We start from the raw sequence: 27,817 nt of genomic DNA, 5'->3' as shown, positions 1-27,817 counted from the left end.
TGCTCTCTGAAGCATCCTCAGGAAGAGCTATCTGGGCGGGATGAGTTTGTTTGATGGCCCATTGTGAGATAGGAGAGTCCTGAATCAGCCATCAACACATAACTGTCTAATCTTGCTATACATTTTTCTGTAGGGTGTCACAATAGAGGTTTAAGATCATAGACAACATGCATAACTTCAGATAAAAAGATAATTCATGCATATAAATGGTATAATTATACTTAGCAAATAATGAATTTTCCATTAGCAACTCATATGATGGAAATTGTGTAACCGTAGAAACAAGAGAGATATAAATGGCCATCTTTCTTATGCATAATGTCATAAGCATGTTGTAGAACATTGTTTTGAAAGAAAGTGTTGAGTGGGGTTGGAAGATTGACTTAGACTGAGTTGGTCTGACTTAAAAAAAATGTTTGTTAGCACTCCTAGTTAGGTTACAGAATCGTTATAGGAAGACTGAGTTGGTCTGACTTAAAAAAAATTTTGTTAGCACTCCTAGTTAGGTTACAGAATCGTTATAGGAAAAGACCACAGTACTTTTAAGATGAGAGGAAGTATACATCTATGGAGGACTCATTCCTCCCAAACAACCTCACTTCCCACAATAGCTGGCCCACTAACCTTCAGTTATCTTTTGTAGAGTGAAGTCCAATGGCCTGCAGTCCCCCATTTCCCTGTCTGATACCTTCAGATAGGAATAAAAGGCTATCTTCCCTTCTGCCATCTTCAGCAGGCATTTCTCCCATGCATTCTCCATCTTTCTCAAGCCAATGGTAGCCATAAGCTGTTGTGTAAAGCCTCTGCCCAATGCAATATAATATAAATCTAAGTTTCAGTATAATGTGAATCTAAGTTTTGTAATTTTTTGAGCTCTGTAATATTCCATTACGTGAGAGAAAGCTCAGAAGGATTCTTGTGATTAAGCATGATCACACTGTTGCTCTTAGAAATAATTGGAATATAGATTGTGTTATAAAGAAAATATGATGAATGATTCCTTGTATTGAAATAAATTGATACCTTTTGTATGGACAATTGTATTCCTTTTCCCATGTGTGAAATGATTGTGTAGTTCCTGGGGAATTGGAGTGAATAAGTTTGGAATGTAAGTGTTTAGAGAAGAGGCATCAAGGTGCCATAAATTGAGGCCCAAAACAAAGCAGACCTATGCAGGACATTATGGATGGCCTTGGAGTGTTAAAAGCAAGCATCCCTTTACAATCAAGACAACCTTGAAATAACACTGGGAGGAACCACCAACATATTGATGTCAGACTAAAGAATAACTCCCTGATAAACAGATGTTAACAAAACGGATGGTGAATGATTAAGAGCTGACACAGCAAAATGTATAGACTTGAATGGGCAAAAAGTCCTCTAAAAGATAGGGCATCATACATGAATCTCCAAGTCTCATCTTAACAAGATCAGAGCATTGGTCCAGACCAAGAGAAGCCCCCGCTCCTTCCTCTCACATTTAATTTGCCTGGCCAGTGAGTGAATGTGAGCAACAGATTGGTGACTTTAAGCAAAAGCAAGATAGGGTTTGTTTGTATATGAGCGTATGGATGTATGCATACATCTAGATAACACGCTTCTTTTGAAAGAAGCTTTTTCGAAAGAATCTTTCGAAAAAGCTTCTTTCAAAAGAGATCATCTGGTTAGCCCCAACTTTTCAAAAAAGCAATCCACTTTTTTGAAAGAGAGCATCAACGCAATCTGAGTCCTCTCTTTTGAAAAAGCCCTGTTTGCAGTCAAGAACACCTTTTTTCGAAAGAGCTCTTTTGAAAAAATGCATTCTTCCTTGTAAAATGAGGTTTACCACTGTCAAAAAAACCATTGTGTTCTTTCAATTTAATTTTTGATTTAAGTCTAGATGCAGGTGAAGTTTTTTAGAAAAAAACCCTGTAGTCTAGACATAGCCTATGTGTGTGATCAGGTTCAATCCCTTTTCTATTTAATTCAAAAGCAACATTTAATAAAAGAAATATATGTTTAACCATGTCTTATCATCTGGAAGTGGAACAGAATATAAATGTAGCAGTGAAAATGTTTTCCAGTAATTAGCTTTCACAGGTAGGCATAGTTGATATTGCCTTGTTCATAGAAAATGTTGTGAATGTGTATGAGTTCCCCTCCAATTTGCCTGTATGTTTTCTTGCACATTTGGGTTCTGAAATAGGAGTAGCATTTGGCTTTTCTGGGGACCCATTTTATAGATTCATATTATATCTGGGGAGACAGCCATGTGAAGATAGGATGCCAGCCATTTCAAGATAAAATGCTTGCCAAGTTTAATTTCCATTTCATTTTCAATGTTAGCTTCATTTTTATTAAATAATTGTTAACTTTATGCAGAATAATTCTAATCAGAAAGTTGCACACAGTGAAAAGGAAGCTGAGTGATAGAAAAGAGGCTGCATGAAAGCTCATCATATGCTTACTGCTTTATCTATCTCTGGAGAACATCCACTGTCAGTAGCTTCAGACCATTGGATCCCCTGGCTCTGGAAAAAAAAAATCTGATCAACTTTTCATAGCTATAAAAAGACCCCAAACATTAGAATATTTGGCTCCTTTTTAATTATACCGGTATTCAGTTTGTTTAGTTATCCCCAAAAGGTCACTCATTTTGAGGAAGACATTTATATTCTAGCTTATTCTGAACTCTGACATGAAGTGAAGCCTAATTCTCTATTCCTAAATAGGACAACATTTCTTTTTACATCAATTAGGAATTTTGCCTGAAGAAAATTCAGCCCAGAGTAGCCCTACTGTTTTTATTTTCGAGGTTGACTGACAGTTGATAGATTCCTAGATGTTATGGCTGGAAGGTGCTATTAAGATCATCCAGTCTCTTTTTGGAATTCAAGATAATTCTAATTGCCTTTTAATTTAGAATTCTTCCATGTATTGTTCTATGATGGGTGAAAGTCCAAAGGTGCAACTAGAACAGTGCTCAGATGAATCAGTTGACTGTTGCCTAAAGCAGTGGTTCCCAACTTCTGGTCCGCAGCCCAGTGCTGGGCATTGAACTGCTGGCTGCTGGGCTGCGGCAGCTCTCAGGGCCAGGGCTAGGGTGCACTGCCTAGCACCTCCACTCCTACTGCAGCTCTGGGGAGAGATGTGCCCTGTCCCACCAACCTCTCAGCAACCAGTTCCAGACAGGAGCAGGTTCTCCTCCCGGATGTAGAACAGCGGTTCACTACATGGCAGGAGGGCCACGTGGGGCCCAGCACAGCAGCCTTAGAACAGATGCAACCTGAGCAGCAGTGCTCAGATGGGACTCTGAAAACAGGAGGCTGGCACGAGGGGATCTGATGGTGGGGGGGCTCTAAGTGGCGGGAGGCTGGCACTGAGGTGTTTGGAATGGGGGTGCTATCACTAGGGGACTCTGAGGACAGGAGACTGGCACTGGTGGGGGGGCTGGGTACAGGGGACTCTGGAGTCACTGGCTTGTGCTGGAGGGTAATGGATGGGTGGGGGCTCTCTAGGGGTTAGGGTTGGCATTAGGGAACTTGGGGGGGCTGGGTGTACCCCAGCCTGAACCCCCAGAGCTGCCATGAACAGCTGTTTTCAGCTGCGGCAGCTGCCACCACATGGTGACTGCCAGAGCTGAAGCCAGCTGTTTGCAGTGGCTCTGGGGGCCAGAGCTCTTAGCAGATAAGTAACATTTATTTACATGTTCATTATTTGCAGGGCTTGAAAAATAATGCAATCTACTCAGCTGTGGCAAGTAGATTGCAACCCGGAAGAACCGGGTTCGGGCGATCTGTGCATGAGCGTGTGCGTGGTTTGGCGAGCCCTGATTATTTGCATATGCAAAATACAATGTTACTGGCCCACCAAAAGTTTGTGAATGGGTTTGCCAGTCTGTGGTATAAAAAAGGTTGGGAACCACTGGCCAAATGAACCAGGTATTCAGAGCTGCTGTTTCACAACCATCAATCCATGGCTTTAGAGTAAACATGGCCACACAGAATTTGTACTCATGAGAAGAGTCTAGACTATTGACTCACAATCATAGCATTATGAGATGTCTGTTATTAATGGTACCCCTTTTCACAGCTACTGGTTATTTTAATAGATGGATGAGCTGAAGCATATCTTGGCAAAATTCTAACAGTAGAATGTTTGAAGAACTGGAAGATGGTTGGATAATTAATCATGAGGTACATTGGGAACACCCTTTGGTTATATTCCAAGTTCCTTCTAGAATGCAAAACAGGGTCACCAATCAATGACTGTCTGAGGCTGTGATAGTCACAGAATTGCTTTCTGATTGCCGTACAGTACAAATATGTCTATCCACTAGTCGCAGATTCATATAAGATTGGCGCTGTGGCTTGTAGCTATAAATGTCTCTAAAAGGCCAAGGCAGCAAAAAAGTTCCACTCCAACAGTGGGACACAATATTGCAAAAAATAGCAGTGTAAATGGGAAGGCACTGCTTGGAACAGTCTAGAACTGTGTGGGATATGTAGCTACTGGCCTCAGGAATGTCTTTACTTGCATATAGAATAGTGATAGAAATGTAGCCGTGTTGGTCTGGTGTAGCTGAAACAAAATGCAGGACAATGTAGCACTTTAAAGACTAACAAGATGGTTTATTAGATGATGAGCTTTCGTGGGCCAGACCCACTTCCTCAGGGTCTGGCCCACGAAAGCTCATCATCTAATAAACCATCTTGTTAGTCTTAAAGTGCTACATAGTCCTGTATTTTACTTGCATAAGCAGTGTCTCTCCATCTACACTACTATTTATACCCATGCTATGGGGTATAGTTTACACAAGTGTGCAGTGTAGGCATTCCTTATATTGGAATAGCATTAAATTGTGTTTACACACTGAATAGTTGTCAGCTGACAGGGGCATGGTCAAACAGGGTTATAGATTCGCTTCAGAGCAGAGTTGATTAGGGATAGTTGCTTTTATTAATCACCATGTCACTACTATTACAGGCTTAATATTTCCAGATGGTTACACAGCTCCTGCAAAGTGACATGTCAATAAGAAAAGACAAAACAATGCATAAGAGAGCAACAGGCACTTAGAAATGCTTATGCCCCTTCAGTCTGCGGGAAGTCCCATTCCTGTCACTTTGCACCAGCCTGTAGTGGACATGGCTCCAGCTGGGAGAATCCAAGGCACACTCTGTGGTTTAGGTCCCTGGTGAAACTCACCAGCCTGGGACTCCCTATACTAGTTATACTACAGTTGTTTACTGAGAGTCTGTGAGCTGGCCCAACACTACTCTCAATGTTCCCATGGGGCTGGGAACCAAAATCAAACTTGTTTACCACTTAGTAGTTTCCCAGCTCAAGGCATGGGTTAAAACTGATATCGCCCAGCTGCTGTTTGTGCTTGCAAGGTACGAGGTTTTACCAGGCTGTTTACAGCTAGGATGGAAACTTCCATCCCAGGCCTGCTAAGCTGCAGGACCCACATATGACTTTTTATGTGAAAATAGTGATTGTGTAAAACTAGCATATTCTTACTTTAGCAGTCACCCCTTTTCAACTAACATGGAGATGAGTTCATTGCTGTTTAATCTTCTGTCATCCCTGAGGAATTCACACAGCCCCAGGATAGTAAATTGGATTCTTTTTAAGCTTTCACAACAGAATTATTAGCTAAGCTTCATCTGCAGGGCCACCTGTGTAACCCAAATACTTTCAAATTATAGAATCCTAGATACAGAATTGGAAGGAACCTTAGGAGGTTATCTTGTCCAGCCCTGTGCACTCACTGGCACCTGTGAAATCACACTAAACACAATAGGCCATACAAGTAACAGAGGGCAGAACTTGAGAATAAATGGGTTTCCCTTTCATAGCTATAGCTGGCGGATGCCTGCAGAATGTTTCACAGATGACAGTATCCAAGCCAGACAGTACGCAGTTTGGCTTTCAGATCTCGGGCCAAGTTTACATGATTGGGAAAGAGAGAGAGAGAGAGAGAGAGAGAGAGAGAGAGACACCACCTTTTTACCTGTAAATTAAATAAATTACCTGGAAATCATTGTCACCGAGAATATGTGGAATCCCATGTTGCTCAAAGTGACTGCTGATAGTAGAACTGCACTTTAAATCATTCAATATCCTGCATTCTTGGATGGTGAAGGTAGTATTTTCAGGGTAGAGATTGTACAAAACTCAATGGAAATAACCAAATATCTTTTTAAAATAAAATTTAAGGTTCCACCTGCCAATATTGTTGTTGATAGCAAAGGCTCACGTAGAGTTAAAACTTCCACCACAGTATTGTAAATAACAACAAAAAAGCTACTGGACACTGCCTGACATCTTAACTGGCTTATGGCAAACTTAGTATCAATCCAAGATTTAAAAAAAAAAAAAAAAAAAAAAAACAGTCTAGACAGAAGGTTTAAAATGAAGTTCAGCCACACACACTTTCAGGGATAAATCAACCTAACTTCAATACAGTCCTGTACAGAACATTCTGCAATGAAATATTTGCTGGGTATGGGCAAGAAATACAGGCTATAACTTCAAGTGTCTGTTTTAAAATGCAAGCCTCCTGCAGGAAAAAAAGAAAAGAAAAGATTATTTAGCTAGCTGAATACAGTGCTGGTTGAAAATCCAAAGAAATAATTTGACTGATAAATAAGGTTGCTTATTACTGAGCTATGATGATTATAGCTATTTTATGAAATTTTAATTACATTATGTGGCTGCACAAATATTGGTTTTGAACATTAATCAAGTTACTTGAAGTATTTCATGGAAGGGAAAATAAAAATGAAATGGCTTATTTACTTATCCTGATGTATTAAAACCAAAATTCAGCAGAGAAATCATGAAAAAGTCATCAGGGAGTGAGCACCGTATAGAAGTTTTCACATTTAATATAAATTTTAGACAAGTTTTCACTTGAATGACTTACCTGAGCTGATTGGGTAGCATTTTAGCTCTCCAAACAACACAAGATGGTTCAAATGCTACATGTATAATTTAGAGGTAAGTTATAGCCCGAAGACATCAGCATCTTTACAAGTTTAGGAGACCACAGGATATTTTCTTGTTGTTAGATAAACAAGATGTCTCCCAATTCTGTTATTCAAAACATGGGACTATTTATGGCTTCCGAAAATCAATGCAAAACATTAGTCAGAGAGAGGAAGGGAATGAGAAAGAGAGAACGGTGAATGAATGAGGGAAGAATATAAGTCTGCATTAACTAGATGGATACAGATTGACACAGAATTGATGTGACAGGTCCCCTGTTTTGCTATTGCATATGTTTTCCATCCCAGTGATTTCTTTCCTGTAGTAAATTACATGGGACAGGGACTTTTTTGCCAAAACTCAGATACTGGAGTGCTGCATTAATTCATTTTAACTTTTTATTAGCCCTCCAAAACATTCTAGATTTGTATTAACATCCCTGTCTGGAATATAGATTCCAGTGGAATAACTAAATGTACTTCACTACAGAATGGTTGTTTAGTCCCGCAGGGCATTAGAAACATTTTGAGGTTGACATCATTTTTATCTATGGATTCACAGTTAGAATTTGAATAAATCCATTTAATTGGAAACACAGATGCATAGCTCCATACGTTATTTAGCAATGCACCATTAACTATGGACTTAGATTTTGCTCTGCCCACATCCATTGATCCAATGATGGAGAGAGAGTAAGAAGTTTCCCTTTTTCCCTTGTGCAACACACATCAGAGCCATGCAGAATTTCAATTCCTCAGATCAGGGAACATAGGGACTGATCCCTCACAGTCCCAAAATGGAGGTGAAGCATAAAAATCCAGGACTCCAAGTCCACCTTATTGCCATGTACTAATCTGCATATTTGTCCAGGAACATGGAAGATGGCAGACTGCACCCCTTGAAGAGGATTAGCAGAGTGCATGCTGCCCTTCACATTAGGGAACTCTGAAAGGTAGTATCTCCCAGGGCTGACTATGGGGCACTCGCCTTTGGTCTCCTCCAAATGAGGGCTGTGCCACTATGGGTACAGTCTAGGCATGCATTTAAAAGAAAGCAGGAAAATAGCAGGACAATAACAAAGTATGTTCAGGGGGAAGTAGCTAGTCATATACACATATAAATTAACATGCCAATGTGACTATGTAATTCCTACCTCTCTGGGCATGAAAGCAATGAGAAAAATTGCTATAAGAAATGTGTCAGTAATTTTCCCGGCAAGTTTCAAGTATATCAAAGTTGTTTCTAAAAGACGTATCAGAAGCATTACTGTAGATTTAATTTAAACTAGCTGATACCTAGATGCAAATGGTATATTTAATGAATATATTATGTTGCCTTGTTGAACTGATTGGCAATGAGAATTTCTCTCTCCTTATAAGTACATCTTTCATGTTGTTTAGGAATATGCTGACTTTCTTATTAAAATTTGTCTGATCATAATATGCGATGTACTTTATATTCAGTATGCATGTTAAAGGGAAATACTGTACTTTATGAATGTCAGGAAATAACTTCTGGAAATGTTAGACACATTTTTATGTAAGTATTGATGATCATTTTAAATCTTAAATGTGAATTTCTTTAATAAGGAAACAATAAAAAAAGAGCATTTTAGGATTCTGATTAAAACTCTTGGAACATCCTACATCATGGAATATAACTACGTTTGTTCAGCCTACTTGGTTGCCTGATGCACAGAGTGTCAATCCCACCCAGTTTCTGAGTTTTGGCAGAGAAATAATCTTAATTCCCAGAAGCCAAATCAAGTCACATAAAATCCCTGCTATAAAATCCCTGCTATCTCCAATTCTCCATTATTAAGAGTTTCCTCATATCTTTTCACAGCTTTGTCTGTCTGTGTTGCAAATCTTCTAATGACAGCATCCTCCGATGTTCCTCAAATGTGAATACTTTAAACCTCTTAATACAAAGAAAGGAATATAAAATAGTTTATGTTGATTGGCTTTTAAAGGATTTCTTCAAGTTTTTCCTTCAAATCCACTTGCTTAACTTACCTGTACTTATTTTACACCCAAATTACACAGAAAATGCTGTCTAATTCACTTATAATTAGACATTATAATTGATGAGGAAGAGAGAAAAATATCACCCACACTTTTAAATTAACATAACCACATTAAATTGATATAAAATAAATAGATTTTTACAGGTGTTTATAAAACAGAAGCTCTCATCTAACCTGTCCTCTATATATTACAGAGAGAGGAATTATATTTATCTCCCAAATCTGAACATGACACTGCTGTGTTGGTTGACACAATACCAAGAGTGCTTATTTTAGGGATCCAGACTGGAAGGAGCTAGCATGAAACTAGGGTTGCCAGATGGTTTCAACAAAAATACTGGATACACTTGACATTACATCATAATCTACATTACATCTTATTTAGAAAATACCGGATATTTATATTTTCTCAATTTGTTTCCTGAACTGAAAGCTCAAATACTGGACTGTCTGGTTCAAAACTGGACACCTGGCAACCCTACATAAATCTGATGATGTCGGCCATGAACCTCCATCTTGAGTGATAATTGTAAATTGTCAACTAAGGATCGGGGGAAGGGACACAGGCTGGTAGCAGCTCTTGGGCACCATGTTCCTCTGTCCACATCAGGTGGAGTGTTTGAGGCTCACAAACGCTACCCAGGCTTCCTGGGTGGCTTTTACTATAGCCAAGAGCAGTAGGGCTCACACACTAGGGTGAGCACAATGGAACATTTGGGGGGTACAGTGGGGCTTTGATCAGCCCCTGATGGAGAGAGAGGTTTGGGCCAGTAGTTCTATATTCTGGCCTGGCCAGAGAGTGGATCCTCAGGGGGAACAGGAAGGGCAGGGTGGAGGAGCTCTAACAGAGAGAGGATGAGCAGGAGGCAGAGCCAGAGTTACAGCATTCCTGCAGGGTCTCCAAATTGGCCTGAGCCATGTGGTGATCCACTATTGATTAGAGGAGCTATTTGTTCCCAAATAATAGAGCAAACTCCTGCTCTTCTGAAGCAAGAAGCATGTGAATGAGAAAGAACACTAAAAAAGATTCATCTGAAAGAACCACACATATAAACTGAGTAGTATGTTTTCTATCTTGAAAGAACAAAACTGCTCTGTTGACTGCTTAGATTTAAACCTGTGGTTCCAGGGGATCAAGATTTTTTTTTTCCAAACCTGTAGTCAAGGTTGCTAAATTATGTCCCATGTAATGTCATGTCACTTATTTACATCTTGCAGTTGAATTTAATAAGTAGGCATAAATAAAGGAGCAAAATGAATGAACTCTAGGAGAATAATACATTTAAAACATCAATTTAAATAAATAGGTTGCTGATTTTTACCTTTCCCTTTATTATTTATTGCTGTTCTTTCACTTTATTAATCTGTCTTGCCCAAGAGGGCTATGAGAAATATGTTCATGTAATCAGAGAGTTTCAAAAGAAAATATTTGTAAGGAAAGAACAAGGAAAAAAAATGTTTCCTCCCCTCCCATGCTCAGGAAAAAGCATGTTAGAAAATGTTATTAATATTAAAAATAGCTTTTAGAAATACTAGAAGGATTTTGCCACAGTATTACATAATACAGGATCTAAACTCTTGAACAGGAAAAAAATAGAAATTGTAATAAATTGTCCAGATGTATCTTATTCCTACCAAATCTGCAGTCTAATATAACATGACACTTAAGATCCCCCACACAACATTTCAGTATGTCATCTACCTGATACATTATTATTTAATCTGTTGAATTAATTTTTTACAATTTTATCATGTCACAGGATGAAATTCTGGTTTTAGTTTCCCTGGTGTAAATTCACATTGACTTCAGATATCACAAAAACCAAGACTGAACTGGTCCTATTGATGTGAACTGTTGATCGAGTCATAAGCAAACTAGGGCACTTTGGTTTAGATGAAATTACTATAAAGTAGATGTATACCTGCTTGAAATGCCATACTCAAAGAGCAGTTATCAGTGGTTCTCTGTGAAATGGAAAGGGCATATCAAGTGTTGTCCTGAAAGGGTCTCTCCAGGATCTGGTACTATTCAGTATTTTCATTATTAATTGGATAATGGAGTGGCAACTATGTTCATACATTTTTGGATGTCACCATGCTCTAGTGAGGCAGGGGAGGGTTGAAAGCACTCTGGAGGACAGCATTAGAATTCAAAATGGCCTTGATCAATCAGAAAATGTGTACATAATCAATAAGATGAGATTCAATAAGGATGGAGATGAACAAATAAAAAGTGGGGACTAAATGGCTAACCAGTAATACTTCTGTAAAATGTGCCTGGTCTTAATAGATCACAAAGTGAGCATCCGCCAATAATATGGTACATTTGCAAAAAATGCTAATATAACTTTGGAGTGCCAGGACCTGTCAGGGTACACTCTAATGAGCACTTGTATCACCCGTGGCCTACAACCTTGGTGCCTTACAATGTCTTGCTGAAATAGTTCTCACCTGAGCTGCTAACAAACAGCCTTCCTCATGTGCAAGCCAATCCTGAGTGTCTGGTATAACTGCCACCTGCCAGCCACACTAGGATTACATTGTGGCTCTCACCAGCCTTGGTTATACTCCAGCATGCACCCCATCTTAGATTTCCTTCACAAATATGGACAGTCAATCATACAATACAAGCTATATTAGGCCCATTATTTCTTTAGGAATAATATGCAAATGATTTGTCACTGCAGATGAAGTTTCCCAGACACTTCAGTTTAAACTCACTTGATTAGATAAAACAGCTTTAACTACAAAGAGAGAGATTATAAATGAACAGTCAATGAGTCATAAAAATCACACAAGCTAACATGAAAAATATAATGCTACTGATGCCTAATTTAACAAACTGTTAAATTCAAAGCAAAGTTTTCTCAACATGCTTTCAGCTGTCTTACTTACATTTTTACATCAGGACCCCTTTCCTCCAAGTCCAACAAATGCCGCTTTTGTTAATTCCAGTCAAATGAATGCGTTGAGCAGGAGAAGAAAGAGAGGTGCTTGGGAATGTTTGTTCCTTCCTTTTCATGGTTTGAGTCTCTCTCTCATGAAAAATATGGAGAAAAAAAATCTATGTGAAAGAAGGTTCTTTGCTGGCTTTTTCTCACCTTTCTGGGCTCCCTTTGTTTCCCTTCCTGCTTGATGACTGTATACTGTTTAAATGCAAATTAAACAGATTCTGCTTTCTTTTGTTTAGGGCAGATGTGTTTGCCAACATTAATTTGAGTAAGGCTGTGGGGTTTGGAACATATGTTTAAACCATACAGGGAAATCCTATAACTTTGCATGCAATTTTTCCAAACACTATATCAGGACAATACTGACAAGCAAACTATGAGTTTTCCTGTGGTATCTTACAAGGCATACTTAGGATAAAGATTATTACAATAGTGCATAGGGTTAGAATACAGGAATGTATTCTGTTACAGGTATATTAATGGGAATAGTCATATGTATAACAAGGAAATGTCCACTCTCTTTGGCTCTAGTGAAGCCTCAGCTGGTGAATTATGTCCAATTCTGGAAGATGCCACTTTCGGAAAGATCTGGACAACAGAGCAACAAAGAAGACAAAAGGTTTAAGAAAAGCTGACTCATGAGGAAGAGTTTAAAAAAGGGTATGTTTAGTCTTGAAAAAAAAGACAGCTCTGAGAGAACCTGATAACAGTCTTCAAATATGTTAAAAGTTGTTATAAAAAGGACATTGATCAATTGTTCTTCATGTCTTCCAAAAGTAGGATAAGAGATAATGGGCTTAATCTGCAGCAAGGGAAATAGGCTTAAAGGGAGCTTTGGGAACCCCCATCACTGGAACTTGACAAACATGTGTCAGAGATGGTTAGGTATACTTGGTCTGTCTCATCGCAGGCATCTGGCTTAGATGATCCTTCCATCTCTACAATGCTGTGATTCTATGATTAAGAATGTATAGTGTGATAAGACATAGAGGGCTTAGTAGTCAAAATCTAGTTGTCAAAAACAGGCCACAGAACAGTGATAATTGTGTGAATTACCTTCTGTATTTCTTTCTGACAAATATTGGCGAGCATGGGTTAGATAAGAGCAAAAGGAATGCAAAATGGTATCTGTAGATGACCTGGATGTGAGGCTCTCTCATAGAGCCTTTCTTCCCACAGTTAGGGAAGGTAATCCAAATGCAGATCTGGAGTACAAACCATCCTCCTTCAGGACATAAGCCAAGAATGAACTGACTAATGATATTGGGAAGAAATCTAGCCTATGGACAGGTAATTTTCCATTATGAAGTTTTTTACAACTTTTATACACCTTTCCCTGAAGCATCTAGTATTGCTGAATATGCTACCGACCTGCAAAAGTTAGGGCATTTCTTATATTCTTACATGCAATATCACACATCTATGGGAGCTAGCAAATGAAACAATATTTTAAAGCCAATGGAGGACAAAACTTCTAAAGTTATTAAAGACAGTGTTATGAGTCTATTCACCTAGAAGGGAAATGGGTTGGACTCCAGTGAATTGAAGCTTTAAATATTCATTGTGACATGAATCTGAACCAAAATGTCAGACGTGCTAAACTAGCAGACAGATTTACCACAGGTATTTCTGAGATATTTCAACAGACCAGTGAATAGTTCTTATTAAGTCTTCTTCAGATTTGTGGATATCTGAGTGATTGTTGAAGCAGTAAAAACATCAGCTCCTTACCCATGATTACATAAAGAAACATTGTGGGCATTAAACCAAAACTCTCATCCTCTAGAGTGTCTGTTCTGGCAGATATACCAGTGTTGACTAAGATTTTACAGCACGGAATGAAGGCACAGAATTGATCAAAAAAGGAAAACTTAGGCTGAAACAATGTAGAGGATATTATCTAAGTCTCGGAAATTTACCCCCTGAGAACAGGTAATGTCTGATTTGCAGATATTGATTGATTTGTTGGTACATCAAAGGGGTTTTGCAAATCTTGAATGGCCCTGAGAAATTATTCAGGCTATAACTTGTGTACACAAGCAGATTTCTCAACTGCCAGTTCTTAAAACTGGCCCCAGGAAAGATGGGAAAACAAATCCAGCTTCCATGCCAAAATAAGTCTTTTCTTATGTATAAACTGTGTTCTAAAATATAAGTGTTTCAATATGATAATAGAACTTTACACTTCTTTAACACAATTCCTCTGGGGATCTCAAAACTCTTTACTAATATTTATGACTGAAGCCTCATGATTAATAATTTAGAATGTTGCCATGTTTAGTGTGGGAAACTGAACTAAAGAGTTATTCAGGGCTTGGACATGAAAAAATGCTGACATACCTTCCCTTAAGTCTGCTCAAATATCTCCTCCAGCCAGATTCTTCAGTAAGGCTATGTCTACACTCGCGGCATCTTGCGCGAGAAACATGCAAATGAGGCTAAGCGTGGAATATCGCCGAGCCTCATTTGCATACCTAATGAGCCACCATTTTTTCAGAAGAGGCTCTTGCGCAAGAGTGTCTACACTGCCCCTTCTTGCACAAGAAAAACCCTCTTGCGCAACGCCGTTCTTCCTGAAAAGTAATAGGTGTAACGGCATTGCGCAAGAGGGTTTTTCTTGCGCAAGAAGGGGCAGTGTAGACGCTCCTTCTTGCGCAAGAGCCTCTTCTGAAAAAAAATGGTGGCTCATTAGGAATGCAAATGAGGCTCTGCAATATTCCACGCTTAGCCTCATTTGCATACTACTCGCGCAAGAAGCCGCGAGTGTAGTCATAGCCTAAGTGTTCTGAACAGGACTTAAATTCTCAAGTATTTCCTCAAAGTTTTGGGACTGGGGTCTTCAGTGAGGTGGGCTGTCCTGGAGCTCTAAGAGGGAGTGGCAGGGGCGGGGAGGAGGGTTGACAGCCTTGGACATGCTTGAACAGGCACTAGCAGTAATGATTAATAATTCTTATCAGAGCTGGTCGAAACATTTTTAAATAAATGAAATTTAGGTAACATGCTCAAAATGATTGCTTTTGATGAATTAATAGATCCCAAGGACAAAATGGACAACTGTGATTGTCCAATTTGATCTCCTGTATAATAGAGGCCATTAAACTTCCTCCAAATAATTGTGGGCCCATTTTTAAAAATTATCATCTTGATTTAAAAATTGTTCGTATGGATACTCCACCATTTTCAGACTCATCACTTAGCCAGTTTATAGTCCATTTAATGTGTACCATATTTGTTTTATATCATTCTACGCTTATAATCCAGATGTCATATATCTTAGGGTATGTCTATATAGCAACATTATTTCGAAATAACTAGGATTATTTCAAAATTACTTAGTCAGCGTCTTCCCCCTTCCCCCAAAATATTTTAAACCCCCTCTATCTCATTACTCTTCATTCTGCTGGCCATAAATTTCTCATTGTATCCTTTTGCTTCCTTTATATATTTTCTACAATTTTTAATTTCTGATTTATAGTCATTATCTACTTGGTCTTTCTTTGTTCTATTTATAGCTGTCTTGACTTTCTCTCTAAACCAGATCGGCTTCTTTCTCAGCTGTGAGACTATGACTTGTTGAACATGTAATAAGATGTTCTTAAATGATTTCCAATTATCATTCACATTTTGCTGATTAAAATCTTCCCTCCAGCTGAGTTGAGAGATAGAGAGGCTCTGTCTCACACTTTGTTCTTGGTAACTATGACACTCACTTTGGAGACAGGAGACCTTGGTTTGAATTCTTGAATCAGAGTGATCTGGGATGAAAAACTCTTCTATGAATCATTTGGAGCCAAAGCTTGAACCTGGATCTCTCAGATCCACCAGCCAACACTCTATCCACCACATACACTAGTGAAAAGGTTTCGAAAGCTTTTGTTTTCATTCTAGTTCAGAAAGAAGGCACCTGTATTTTCTGGTCTGGTTACATAAAGATGCATAGACAGGCAAAGACAAAATATTAAAACACCTGGGACAACAGAAAAGAAAAAGTAAGAATAAACAAGTGTGCAGAATTTAAGAGCATTTTGAAATAAACTTGACATGCTTTGCTTTTAGAAACTCTGAGTTCATGATGCCTAATTTCATGTGATAGTCAACTGTAGTGACAAAATTGCTGGATATTGCAAGCCAATTGGAATTTTGACAGGTTCTGAGAAACAATGTTTATTAGACAATGCCACAGTTGCAACTTAATGGAAAATGGGCAGACAAATATTGAACAAAATGGATTTTACAGCATGGTCTGCCTTCCAACCACCTTCCAAAACTTAACTCACAATGGACTAAATTGTGTAAGGATGACAACCTGTAGCTTATTTCTGTTTTCTGGCACTGGGCTAGCGAATGGATGAAAGCGCTTGCTGCTCAATAAATCTGGAGTTATGTATTCTATTTCAACAGTTCTATTCTCACTGCCCTCCAGTGGAAAGTTCTTGTGATCATCAAAGAAAAAGAGCAAGTGTTCAGCCTACCTAGTCAGGCAGGAGAGATACCGGTTCTGTTTAAATTCTCTGATCCCCAGTCTCATGATGGGATGAAAGTACACACCATTCAGACCTTTATGTACTTCCATCAAACATTTCAAATATTGTTGCTGATTAAGTTCACACATCCCATTTTATTAATCCAATTTGGTACTCTTGTAGCATTTAGAAGTTTCAGACCAGTATTACATCTTATTCTGCCACAACAGCACAAAAGCCAGGCATTTTAAATGTAATTTATATAAATTAGTGTGATTGAAAGGATAATTGTATTTTATGGATAAAAATGGCAACTCATTAGAAACAGCTTACAGTGAGAGCTCCTTCGGAGCCTAGTTGAAGGTGTTTTTTTTAAATATATATATATGGGTTTTTTTTACTTTGAATATACACTCCAGCCCAGTGTATCTATAATAAAAAAGCAGTTGATTTCAATAATTCTTTTTTATTTCAGAAGAAAGCATATGTACTCCCTCCCTCCCTCCCCCACTTTCCTTCCTGGGTTACTTGAGAGCAGGCAACACTCACCTGTATATGTGGGCATCTGATGATGTTGACATTAAAGGAGATCCAGAGTATTCCATTGGTGATTATGTCTCTCCACCGCTCAGTTGCAGTCCCTTACTCCTAAAGGAATTTAAAATTAGTAGTACCTCCATCTGGCTATGCCCTCTTCACCCTTAATGGTGTGCCTTGGGAACCTCCAGAAATATACCCATTCTAATACATCATCATAATTAATAAATGGTCTGTGGCATGAAATACCAGTGTACTTAAATTAGAATTAACACTTTTTTTTACTTAGCAATTTAAAGAAACAGGGTTTAGCAGACTAATATTAAAGGTCAGTACTAATTTAAATCCACAGGGGGCAGTTAAATAAAATCAATTCACAAATAGGGGATACAGTAATAAATGAAACTCGTCTAACTGGCATTTAGACTGCCACCAGTTACCACACTCCAGTGCACACTCCTCTGGATTTCAGAGTCCCTGGCATTTGCTTGCACTGGCAAGCTTAAAGATGGGCAGCTGGAGTGGTTATTAGAACTGTGCAGGTTCTGTGAGTCAGTCCAGCCCAGGCATTAAACTGCATAGCTCCTCTGAAGACTGGAGCTGGCCTCACCAAATGTCAGCAGCTCTGGGTTCTGGTTCAATGGGAAGATCGCTCTGCCTCTCTTCCAACCCAGTCTCTCTGCTGTGCCTCTTTTCCCTTGAAAGTGCTCTCCCAAACAAGGGTGGGGATAGTTCAAAATTCCTTCCTACAGGCCCATCTCAGTCAGCTCTAGGCAAAGCAAGTCTCACCCTTGGCTCCAGAGACCTATGAAACTCCCTGTTTAATCACAGCCCCAGCGGGCTTTCAGCAGCAGCTTCTAGCAAGGAAAGACTCCACCCCAGCAATGTGACTCCTATCCCCAAAATAGAGTCCGCCACCTGCAATCTCTGCACTCCCTGAAACACAGATGTCTTCCCCATTTTCCCCAAGCCATCATGGGAGTTGAAGTCTTTCAGGCTAGATTGCAGCACACAGGATCTTCCCAATTGGAACACTTCCAATAAAGGTCAGATGCCCCTCTAGTAAAGGGGGCCTAGGCATGTTTTACACAATCTTATCAAGAATAGAGAAAATGGCAGCCCTTTTAAAGGTAACTTATTTCTCCCTCTATGGGCTGATATTTTCTTCAGAATGTCATCGATCATTTCTTTAGAATAGAGGACATGCTGAGTAAAACCACCATGAGCAAACCGTCTTTAGCAGAATTACCTTGATAGGTACTGACTGAATGGATTCGTTGATTTTGTTTTTACTGGGAAATGCAGTCTGAACACGCAGTGCTGGAGGTTAGAAGGTCAGATCACATGTGGCTATCTCTAGCATTTCAATTTCCTTTGTGTGTTTCAATTTAAATAGCTTGCTTAATTCCAGACTCCTCGTTATTTCAGACTTGATTGTGTTCTGAGTTGTAACTTGCATGGTATTTTACTGATAATAAGGACATATTTCCGGTAAATTTCAAGTAAGATGCAATACAGTAAGTCATTAATTACTTGATTATAGACGAAACCAGAATTAACTGGATGTTGGTTTTTACAATAACAGCTCATTCACCCCATCCTCCAAATTAAGATTTATTGTCAAGATAGTAGGACAACCACCTGTGAGACTAGAATTTTTACAGAATACAAAATATTTAAAAGACCATCCCCACAAAGAATATTTTGTGTTGTGTCCCCTGTAATTTGTTCTTTACCTTTCCTTTTGTTCTTTGTTTCTCATTTATTTTAAATTTCATACAGATAAATAGATTGAATTACTTAATAAATATTATATTTTGTAGTAACTTCACTAATTTTATACCTCTGTATTAGGTACGTGTTCCTTATTTAAAAATTAATTCCTGGTATGTTGAATTTAAGTACAGGTTGGCACCATCAGAACCTGACTGGTCCCAAACAAGAGAATTAGCCAGACCAGGGGAAAACTCCTGCCACTGGCTCCTAAACCCATTGCCTGCTGCTGGCAGGCTGCCCCTGCAAGCACCCAGTCTCATCCACTCCTCCCCAATCTGGCAGGGCTGCTTGTCCAGTTTCTGCTGGCTCCCTTGGCAGCAGATTCCTTCCACGGGACTCCAGCCTGACACATTCGAGGGCAACTGTGGGGCTCTGGCCCCAGCCCCGTGCTCCAGCGGGCTGCTGTGGGGCTTTGGCCCTCCACTGCCGTGGGGCTCCACTCCAGCCCCACGCTCCCAGGAGCTGCTGTGGTGCCCCAGTCCCATGCTCCAGGGGAGCCTTGGCCCTGGCTCTGGCTCCATGCTCCAAAAAGCTGCCAAAAGACTTTTGTCTCACGCTACTGTGGAGCTCTGACCTCAGCCCCAAACTTCCGGGGGCTGCCACAGCAATCCAGGACTGCTGAGGGGCTCCAGCCCAGAGCCAACCCATGCTGCCATGGGACTCCAGCATGGCCCTGTGCTGCTGTGGGCTGCTGGAGGCTGCCATGAGGCTCTGGCCCCAGTCTTGCACTGCCCCCAGCCTGGCTTCTGACCCTGTTGCCTGAGCCTGGCTGGACCTCCTGCCCTCAGGCTCCCGGGCTCTCTGGTTTAGGAGCATCTGTGGTCCTGCTGGATGAGGAATGTTGTCAGACCCAAGAGTGCCAGTTTTTGGAGGTACAACCTCTATTAATTCATAATCTCAAACTCTGGCTACATGCATTCAGGTAGCTTCCAGGCATGTGTTCAGGTTGCTTGTTGATATAATTTTTTTACTGAGTTGGGTTAATGTGTAAGTGCTTACTGCTGTCCTAAAGTAGATATAGGCAAACTTTCAAAAATGCTGAGCACCTACAGTTTCCAGTCACTTCACTGTTCATAATGACATTTTTCAGCATCTTGAAGAAAAGTCAATATATTGTACCAAAGAAGGATAAAGTCGTGCATACATCATTTAAAGTTTCAAGACTGTGCAATTGTAATGTCTGATGACTGAGATATTTCAAGTAACTTTATGAGCATATATGAAACAGTAACTCTGAAAATATCTGAACTGGCATGGTGTTTTATTTATGTGAAATTGGAGTATGGAGGACTTTTTACAGTGCATGGAATACTCTAAAATAAGCTAATGTTATTTGCTCTTGACATGATTGGGGGGCGGGGTTGCATCATTTAGTGGTGACTATTGACAACCAAACCAAACCAAACAAGAGAATTTCCTACAACCATCCTTTGCACCAAAGAAATAGAATACAAAACAATGAGATGGTTCATCTATGGATATCTATCTTCCTTCTTTGAAAGTTATCATTTTATTGATTCCATACCCATCTTCCTTCACAATGAAGAGACACTCATAAAGCAGTAGTTCTGTTAACTGCAGGAGGGAAACTAAGGTTAATCCTAACATCAGGTACCTCTATCAATACTGGGGTTTGAACTTTGAAAACACAGTTTGAACTTTTGTTTTAAAACATAGTTATTCTACTTTGGTTTCAAATGCAATTTGGCTGCTTATGCACCACTCACTCCAGAATATGAAATTAATTTTTGTCCATAGAGTGGCTAGGGTTCCCAACCCCCATGGATTTGCTGGAATTGTCCTGGAATCAGGTTTAATTTCCCTGAGATTACTGAAGACAGTCCCAGAGATTTTAAACCACTACAAGAATTGTCGGGCAGCAAGGCTAAGACAGGTTACCTGCCTGCCCTGGCCCCATACTGCTCCCAGAAGTGGTCGGCACATTCCTATGGCCCCTAGGTAGAGGAGGGGACCAGATCCCCATGTGCTGCCCTCACCTTGAGCACTGATTCTTCAGCATCCATTGGCTGTGAACTGCTGATAATGGGAGCTGCGGAAGCAACGCACAGAGCCACCTTGCCTCCTGCCCCTATAGGCCACAAGGACATGCCAGCCAATTCTAGTAGCTGCACAAAGTCAGGGCAAGCAGGAAGCCTGGTTTAGTCCTGCCGTGTTGCTCCCTGGGAGCTGTCTGAGGTAAGTGCCACCTGGCTGGAGTCTACACCCGAACCCCCTACCCCAGCCCTGAGCTCCCTCCTGAAGTGAAACCTCCTGACCCAGTCCTGAGATCCCTTGTGTACCCAACCCCCTTGCCCTAGCCTCTCCTGAGAATCCCTTCCCACACTCCAACACTTTGCACCATCCCAGTGAAAGTAAGTGAAGGTGGGGGAAGGAATGAAGGAGGGAAAGAGATGGAATGAGCAAGGCGGAGCCTTAAAGAAGGGGAAGAAAAAGAGGAGGTTAAGGATTTTAATCTCTGTGATCAGATATTTGACAACTGTAATAGTGACTCCAAATAGTTATTGACCTAATGGCTAAGTTGTGTGTATATATGGATAAGTTGTGTGTATATGGTACATTTATTCATGCCTAACAATGCTATTAAAAATGAGTGCATGGAAACCAAGTATTTGTGTGTATGTAAGGTGAGTTAGGTACCTCACTGACCATATAGAAGTGCAAACCACTGATATACAGGGTACACTATGTTTTTGCATGCCTAACTATACCATGTATTGGCAATTGCATTTGCCTCAATTTAAAAATCTGTCCTTGAGCAATTAATTAATATATTATATGAGTTAATTTTCTTGGTCCCATTTCCAGTCAGTAGAGATCCATTCCAGATTAGAGGATTGGGCCAAAAGAAATCTGATGAGGTTCAACAAGGACAAGTGTACAGTCCTGCACTTGGGATGGAAGAATCCCAAACATTGTTACAGGCTGGGGACCAACTGGCTAAGCAGTTCTGCAGAAAAGGACCTGGGGATTACAGTGAATGAGAAGCTGGATATGAGTCAACAGTGGGCCCTTGTAGCCAAGAAGGCAAATGGCGTATTAGGTTGCATTAGGAGGAGCATTGCTAGCAGATCTAGAGAAGTGATTATTCCCCTTTCTTCGGCTCTGGTGACGCCACATCTATAGTATTGTGTCCAGTTCTAGGTCCCCCACTATAGAAAGGATGTGGATGCATTGGAGAAGGTCCAGCAGAGAGCAATCAAAATGATTAGGGGGCTGGAGCACATGACCTATGAGGAGAGACTGAGGGTATGTCTACACTAGAAAGTTAGTTCGAACTAACGGATGTTAGTTCGAACTAACTTTCCTATGCGCTACACTAGCGCTCCGTTAGTTCGAACTTAATTCGAACTAACGGAGCGCTTAGTTCGAACTAGGTAAACCTCATTTTACGAGGACTAACGCCTAGTTCGAACTAGCTAGTTCGAACTAAGGGCTGTGTAGCCCTTTAGTTCGAACTAGTGGGAGGCTAAGGCTTCCCAGGTTTCCCTGGTGGCCACTCTGGCCAACACCAGGGAAACTCTATTGCCCCCCTCCCGGCCCCGGAGCCCTTAAAGGGCCACGGGCTGGCTACTCACTTTGTGCCAGTTGCAAGGCTGCCAGCACCCGTGCCTGCACAGCCTGCACCTGCCACAGGATGAGCCAGCCATCCGAGGGCTCCCAGCCCTCCACTGCTCCCCACGACCAGCCTGGCGGCTCCCGGGAGCCTGCCCGGGGGCGCAAAAGGCGGGCGCCCGCCTGGTCAAGTGCGGAGATCGTGGACCTCATCGAGGTTTGGGGGGAAGCCTCAAATGTCCACGATCTCCGCACTAGCCACCGGAACGCGGCCGTCTATGGACGCATGGCTGCCAGCCTGGCCGCCAGGGGCCACCAGCGCAGCCGGGAGCAGGTGCGCTGCAAGATTAAAGACTTGCGGCAGTCCTACTCCCGGGCCTGCCTGCCAGGGGCTGACCCGGAGGCCTGCCCCCACTTCCATGCCCTGGACCGCATCCTGGGGCCTCATGCCGTCCCTGCCCCCCGGGACGTGATTGACCCCGGGGCAGAGGGACCGCTCCTGGACACCGAGGAGGAGGAAGAGGGCTCTGAGAGCCAGGAGCCTGCTGCCAGCCTTCCCAGGACCCGGGACCCCCGAGGCACCCCACAGAGCCGCTCGCCTGCATCATCAGAGGCCGGGGAGGCATCCACCTGTGAGTACCCTCGTGTTCCCCTTATGTGTACGGGGGGCTGGGGCGAGAGGGAGCCCCGGGACCGTGCGCCTGGGCCTTGCCCACTACGGAGCAGCAGCTGGGGATCCTGCAGGGGCCCTGGCCTTGCAGAGGGGAGCTGGGTTTCACACACCTGGGCCCCTGGGGTAATTGACCGCTGGTCTTCTTGCACCACAGCTGCAGCACCGGGGACTGCAGGGCGCACCACACCGCCTGCAGCAGCCGCCCGCGCCCGGGCAAGCAGGACAGCCAGGAACCAGGAGGACTACCAGAGGCGGCATCTCCGGTTCCTGGACCGACAGCTCCGTCTCCAGGACCACTGGGTCCAGGAGGACCTCAGGCTGCGCCAGAGGAGTCTGGAGGCCCTGGAGGAGCAGGGCCGTGCCCTGCGAGGCCACCTCCAGAGCCTGCTAGACCGCTTTCCATTTCCTCCTCCCCCTGCTCCCCCTCTTGCTCCCCCTCTTGCTCCCCCTGCTCCCCCTGCTCCTCCTGCTCCTCCTGCTTCCGCTCCTGCTTCCGCTCCTGCTTCCTCCACACCCCCTGTCCTCTCTGCCCCCCCCTCCACAACCATTCCCCACCGACGCCCCCGGACCCGCAGTGTGGCGAGACGGGAGAGGCACCCAGACTCCCACCCCTGAGCTTTCCTTTCCCTTCCTCCCTTCCCTCCCCTCCCCTTCCAGCTCCCTCATCCCAGGTTTCCCCCTCCCTTCTCCCACCTTCATTCCTCCCTCCCCCACCCCAGTTCTCTGAAATAAACAGACGTTTTTGTTTGAAAAACAGGTGTCTTTATTGTACAGTAGATAGGGAGGGGAAAGGGGAAGGGGGGGGGTAGGGTGGAAGAAGGCCCCGGTGGGGCATGCAGGGAGAGGTCAGTCCTCCTCCTCCTCCACCTGGAAGCTCTCCCGCAGGGCTTCCCGGATCCGGATGGCCCCCCGCTGGGCTTCCCGGACGGCGGCGGTGCGGGGCTGACCGTAGTGTCCAGCCATGCGGTCAGCCTCAGCCATCCAGGCTGGCAAGAAAGCCTCCCCCTTCCGCTCACACAAATTGTGGAGCACACAACATGCCGCCACCACGGGAGGGATGTTGTGCTCGGCCAGGTCCAGACGGGTGAGGAGGCATCGAAAGCGGGCTTTCAGTCGCCCGAAGGCCCCCTCCACCACGATGCGGGCCCTGCTCAGCCTGTTATTGAAGGCCTGGCGGGAGGGATTGAGGTGTCCCGTGTAGGGCTTCATGAGCCAGGGCTGCAGTGGGTAGGCGGCATCCCCCACCAGGCAGACGGGCATGTCCACGTCCCCGACCCTGATGTGGCGGTCGGGGAAGAAGGTCCCGTCCTGCAGCCGCTGGCACACGGAGGAGTTCCGGTACACCCGGGCGTCGTGTGCTTTGCCGGACCAGCCCACATTTATGTCCGTCAACTGTCCCCGGTGGTCACATACGGCCTGCAGGATGACGGAGAAGTACCCCTTGCGGTTCACGTACCGGGACGCCTGGTGTTCCGGGGCACGGATGGGGATGTGCGTCCCGTCGATGGCCCCCCCGCAGTTGGGGAAGCCGAGGGCGCCGAATCCCCGGATGACGGCATCCGGGTTGGCGAGGCGGACCACCCTGCGGAGCAGCACCCGGTTGATGGCCTTGACCACCTGCGGAGAGAGACACAGCAAAGCGTCAATCAGTGGGGCGCCCGGGTGGCTGGGAGCGTGCGTGCCCTGGCAGTGCCCCGCGCCCCACTCCCGGAAGCAACCCCCCTGGCGGCGTGTAGTACGGCCGGGACAGCCCGACCCCTCCGGTGCGGGGCGCTTTCGCCTCCTCCCGCCCCCCCCTTTGTCCCTGGGGCGGCCCATCCCCTCCTCGCAGCCCCCCTCCCCCCCGGCTCGGTGGCCGACGAGCGCCGTACCTGCATGAGCACTGCTCCGACAGTGGATCTCCCCACGCCGAACTGGTTCCCGACGGATCGGTAGCTGTCCGGCGTGGAGAGCTTCCAGAGGGCGATGGCCACCCGCTTCTGGAGGGGGATGGCGGGCCTCATGCGAGTGTCCCTTCTTTGCAGGGCAGGGGCGAGCCACTCGCAGAGCTCCAGGAAGGTGTCCCTCCTCATCCTAAAGTTCTGGGTCCACTGTCGGTCGTCCCAGTGCTCCAGGACGATGCGGTCCCACCAGTCGCTGCTGGTGTCCAGATGCCAGATGCGGCGGGGCACGCCGGTGCCGGGGCGCCGCCGCGGCTCCTCCACGGCCCCCAGGGCGGCCAGGCGGAGAGGCAGGGGGCTGACGTTCCCCAGGTGGTGCCAGGCAGCCTCGAGCCATTGCTGGCAGGCTTGCAGCAGCAAGTCCAGAACGTGCACCAGAAGGTGCAGGGCGAGCCGTGGCTCCATGTTGCCACCTGCGGCGGCCCCCCCGAAGGGAAGCACCGACACAGACGGGCACAGAGACCGACGCTTTGCTGTCCCTCGGCGAGGTTGGCAAGCAAGCAGGAAAAGCTGAGAACCGGCTGTCCAGGGGGGGTCCCTTTAAGCACGAGCCTCAGATAGCCTCAGACAGCAGCCACACAAAGCAACTGCTGACCTGATGCCCTGCCAGAACCGGTTTCAGCTGCCCTTAAATGCCCCCCTGCGTCCAATCAGTGTGGACGCGCTAGTTCGAACTAGCAAAACGCTAGTTCGAACTAGTTTTTAGTTCTAGATGCGCTAGTTCGAACTAGCTTAGTTCGAATTAACTAATTCGAACTAAGTTAGTTCGAACTAGCGCTGTAGTGTAGACGTACCCCATGGGATTTGGGTTTGTTTAGTCTGCAGAAGAGAAGAATGAGGGGGGATTTGATAGCAGCCTTCAACTTCCTGAAGGGAGGTTCCAAAGAGGATGGAGAGAGGCTGTTCTCAGTAGTGACGGATGGCAGAACAAGGAGCAATGGTCTCAAGTTACAGTGGGGGTGGTCTAGGTTCGATATTAGAAAAAAAATTTCACTAGGAGGGTGGTGAAGCACTGGAATGGGTTACCTAGGAAGGTGATGGAATTTCCATCACTAGAGGTGTTTAAGTCTTGGCTTGACAAAGCCCTGGCTGGGTTGATTTAGTTGGGATTGGTCCTGCCTTGGGCAGGGGGTTGGACTTGATGACCTCCTGAGGTCTCTTCTAGCTCTATGATTCTATGATTTCACGTATGCCAACACTACAAACCATTTTGTGTCCTGAGGTCTATTTTTGAGGGTTCCTGGAGGCTAAGCTGTGTGCTTGTTACTTTGGAATTAAGCTGTTGTCCTATTATGGATTTTGCCACTTGTTCCTTGTGAATTTATTCATAGAATAGTACTGAAAGCTACTATTACATATTTTTATTTTATTAATGTAAAAATACAGATTAAATAATATACATCTGTAACAACAACTATATTCTCAGAAATTGGATTTTATGCATTCTTTTATTGACTATATTAGTGTCAGCCATATACTCATTGCAAAATCATAATTTGATGCAGTTATATTATTAAATGGCAAATCTAGAAAAAACGGTTTAACGAAGACTTGTGACTCCTCAAATAAGGTGTCTAAATAAACAGCACTCTGTGAAGAGGATGAATTGCGGAAATCACATCTCTAATTCTTTTGGGCTAGGTCTATAAGCAAGTAGGTGCTTGTAAGATAGATGTGTAGAGTTGGGAATTCTGTTTTTCTGCTGTTTTTCTGCAAGTTGTATCTCCATATCTAAAGATTTATATTTGAGAAGCCAGCATATGCTCCTGGAAATAAGTGTTAGTTTCAATTTCCTGTACAACTGAAGAGAGAAACAGAGAAATACATTTCTAGGCATTTTCAAAGGAGAAAAATGTGAGAACATAATTAAAGAAACCACATGTATAACATTAGAAATAGGTTCACGGAAACTTTGCAATTCCTCATTTTATGTATATAAGTACATGCTCTTTTTTAAATGCAAGAGTTGTTACGGTTAAATCAAATATTGATTATTTTACAGACATTAGACAGCTCCTCTTGGGATTTTTACTGATGGATGAAGCCTTTTAGTTCTACAGATGCATTATCTCTACAGAAATCACTTACATTACATTTTACCTTCCAAAGCCCAGAAAAAAATAAGTATCCAATCTAAATATTTGTTAAGTAGGCAAAACAGCTGCCTGTGCTTTTATCATTATTGCATTTTGGTCTATTTTGATTATATACAACCCATATTTTTGCAAAGCGTGTCAACTAAACATTATATGATGCAAAATCATTTTTAGTTAGACATTTAAAGAGACTGAACAACAGATATTTACTGTTCATTAGACTTTGTTTTAAAAACATCTTGATGATATAAACAAAAGCAGCATATAAGGCAATAATCTTATAGACAGCATCTATACCATAGATTGTATTGCTCTTCACTTATTGTATTAATTAACCAGATGTCAGCATTAATGAAGACTAGGTATTTTGAAAATACCCCCTCCCCCCAACAGCATTATGTACATCGTTGTTATCTCTCTAGGATTCCGTTACATAGATATAGCTACAGATAGATTTGTGTCCTACACGTGATTGATGACGAATGTAGGATGATTCATATACCACTCTGAAACCATAATATATAGATGACATAATAGATATCCCTGATCTCTTTGAGCCCTCTTTTACCAAGTTTTGGTACTTTTGTAATGTATGTACCAAATCATTGTAATAATTAATTACTGATTGTACCTCCCTTAACCGGGACTCTCTGGTCTGGCAACATCCGTGGTCCGGCAGGGTCTGGTATAAAGAGAGTCAGGCCACGGGCAGGAGTGTGGCAGGGGGAGTGGAGCAGTGACTCAACTGGGAGCCCCATTTGGGGGGGGGGACATGGAGGGGTGGGTGACACAGTAGAGAATTCTGCCCCC

General features: G+C 43.1%; 1 protein-coding gene and 1 long non-coding RNA gene across 3 annotated transcripts in view; one reads left to right on the top strand and one right to left on the bottom strand.

Annotated features, from left to right (window-relative positions):
- GPC6 (glypican 6) overlaps positions 1–27,817 on the top strand; it is a 1,157,918-nt gene that overhangs the window by 770,472 nt on the left and 359,629 nt on the right. The gene's annotated exons all lie outside the window — the stretch shown is intronic.
- Positions 2,175–17,852, bottom strand: LOC106731343 (uncharacterized). The gene is made up of 5 exons (XR_012900577.2): positions 17,560–17,852; positions 16,962–17,060; positions 11,894–12,035; positions 6,016–6,544; positions 2,175–2,510 (listed from the first exon to the last, which is right to left on the bottom strand). It is a non-coding gene; the product is annotated as an uncharacterized LOC106731343 (long non-coding RNA).

The sequence above is a fragment of the Pelodiscus sinensis genome, chromosome 1, assembly GCF_052426305.1.
Source record: "Pelodiscus sinensis isolate ZL-2025 chromosome 1, ASM5242630v1, whole genome shotgun sequence".
In the NCBI taxonomy this organism is placed as follows: domain Eukaryota; kingdom Metazoa; phylum Chordata; order Testudines; family Trionychidae; genus Pelodiscus; species Pelodiscus sinensis.
The sequence above is the reverse complement of the archived record's forward strand: the minus strand, read 5'-3'. Positions and strand labels throughout refer to the sequence as shown.